Source organism: Lycium barbarum, chromosome 8 (assembly GCF_019175385.1).
Source record: "Lycium barbarum isolate Lr01 chromosome 8, ASM1917538v2, whole genome shotgun sequence".
Taxonomy (NCBI): Eukaryota; Viridiplantae; Streptophyta; class Magnoliopsida; order Solanales; family Solanaceae; genus Lycium; species Lycium barbarum.
Genome location: NC_083344.1, coordinates 6,189,548 through 6,192,393, shown reverse-complemented (window position 1 = coordinate 6,192,393; position 2,846 = coordinate 6,189,548).

The following is a 2,846-nucleotide window of genomic DNA, read 5'->3' as shown; positions in this document are numbered from 1 at the left end:
ACGCTGCCTGAATTCGTATATTGGATTGAAAATAGGTAGTGATGAAAACAGGCCTTTTGCCTTCTAAAACCTCTTTAGGAAGACGACAACTACGTATTTGGTTTATTCTCTTTTGGGTATAGAATCGATTTTATATCTTTTTGAATCAAAGATAGATTCTGTGTTTCTTTTTCTTTCTTCTTTTCCTTCGAAACAAGTTGAATTTGCACTCATGCCTATAGTCTGTTTTCTTTAAAGGGAAAGATTAGTTTCCAGTTAATTCCTTACTATAGTTGTAGTTTTAAAACTTACTTCTTAATTTGCGGAGGCTTTTAATGGTCTGTAGAATGGTAAAATGTGAAAGGGTATTTTGAGTCCAGTTTGGCTTCTGCTTGTTTTGTCTGCAGCTTTCAACTCCTTTATCTGAAAATTGGTTTGAAATCTCATATGCATTCCTGATAAATGGCTACTCATTTAGTTATCAGAAATTAATCTTTGATGCCCGCTGTCTGATTGGTTATACTGATGCTCCAAACACTCACTTTGACTTATCTTCGTATACTCTCTAATCTGATTTTCTGTTTGTGGTATAATATATCTCGAGGTATACATAATATATGAACCTTGGTGTACACCAAGTGTATACAAGGGTCGCATATCAGCGTATACTCTTGCAGATATACCAAGTATACCCTGAATACTCTACATATATCAGTTGTCGCACGTATCCGAATTCTCATACGTGTGGTGCACAATAGGTGCCATATAGTTTGATTCAGTTTGTTTGTTGCCCTGTTCATATATCGCAAATATGTAGCGGCTGAATTGCGTATACATGAAATATGCCTATTATATATCACCTAACCGACTTATTTTTAGTGTATATTTTTACATGTTTCACCATTTCGTTGGTTGCATACTAATCCTTTTCCTTTTATTTTTATGCATGAACATCGCATACGAGTCTGAGGGACTCGTTCTTCTTCCACATCCGGTGTTAGGCTAAAAGCCCAACGAAATGTCCTTCTCGTGTCCAGCCCTGTCCGCAGCAACAATATAAAGAAAAAACTCACTGGGCCTAAGCTCAATCACGTGAACAGTTCCAGCAATTGGGCCTTAAAATGGCCGGATCCATTTCATCTTTTTCTTTCTCTCTTCCTTATTTTATTGTTGTGTATTTTTATTTGCTTTGAATGGCTAACCTTATCTTATTTTATTAACTCAGATGAATCCTAATGAATTAGTAGATTTAGTTTTAGTAATGGGTAGTCAGTTGAAGGAAGATTAAAATTAATTCCATAAGTTTTGTCCTCTTTTCATGTTAAAACTATGTATAACGTATAATAATTTCGGGATAATTGAGTTGCAAAGCGGCATTATATATATTTTATAGGAAGGGGATCATATTTTATATTTTTATCCAAACATTTCAAAACGTCATTAATATGCAAGTATAAACTCAAGTATATTTTATAAATAACTCTTCAAGTTCAAATCAATCATGCATTTAATTAAGCATAGTCAATAAAAGATAATTAAAAGAGAAAGAAAATTCACTTCCTTTACTTCCCATTTAAAAAAAACAGTCTAGATTTTTCTACATAGTCATATTCATATCACACTATCTTATTCAAAGTTCAAATTTGCGAAGTCTTCTATTAAAAACTATTACTCATATGCAAATTATCTTTTACAAGTTTTATTTTAAAAATAGTATTAGTATTTAAAATCATATCAAACATATCTTTAAGTGTTATTTAGCATTTCAAATCTTCTTTTGCCAAACGGCATTTGAAATTTCCTTTCTATGTAAATTATCATATTTTTCTATCAGTCTTATTCTAGCTAGTATTTCTTATTTAAAGCCTTAGTAATATCTATAAGTATTATTTTAAATAGTATTATTACATCTTTTTTTTTTCTTAAAAACTTAGCAATAATTTACAGATTATTTTCTTAACATTATATTTGCATTTAGTCTATATTAATTAACCTAAGTTTGGTCGGATAACCGTAAGTTAACGGATTCTAAAGGATGCCTAACCCCTTCCCTTTAGGATAATATAGAGCCCTTACCTAGAATCACACTGGTTAAGCAGACTATTAATTGAGGTTTAGTTTTAACTTTCCCTTAGTTAATATTTAGGTGTCCTAATTCACCATTAAATTAATTAGGTGGCGACTCCTTAAAATACATAAATAGGAATCACCAATACGTCATACCCCTTAAATTTAACTTCCCGGTTAAAATGGGGTGCGACAGCCGTCACCAACCTCTGTTTTACTTCATCCCTCTCAAATTTAGCTTCTCCCAACATAACTTTCAAGCGATTCTTCTTTTCTTCAGATTCTCTAAACAAAGACTGAAGTAATTCCTCGTTCTCTAAAGATTCTCTGAGCCTATTTTGCAGTTTAGATTTGGTTAAGCCTCTTGATGTTGGTGTCTCAGGTCCACTAGGGATCCTGCTAAGTCCTGGGCTCATTTGAGATTTTTTTGGTGTTTTGTTGGGGTGTGGATCAATAAACCTGAAATAGTCGCAGCCACCATAATCTTGAAACAAACAGCAATCAATTAGAGTTTTTTGTCCTGAAACCATATAAAAACGCATACATTTTGAATTAGAAACTTACAGTTCCAACTGCACAACTAAAGAATCTGCGACCTGGGTTCTTTGGGTTGCGTGATGTCTTCAAGACAGTGTATTCACCGCAGAAACAAATGTCGGGATCTTGCAGTTGAGATATTTCAGTTAGCTGAGACATTTTGGGTGGAGTTTGATAAAGAAAAGAGACAATAGAGGTGTTTGATCAACAAAAGAGACAATAGAGGTGGGTGTTTGAATTTTGAGTCGGTTTTATATAGGGAA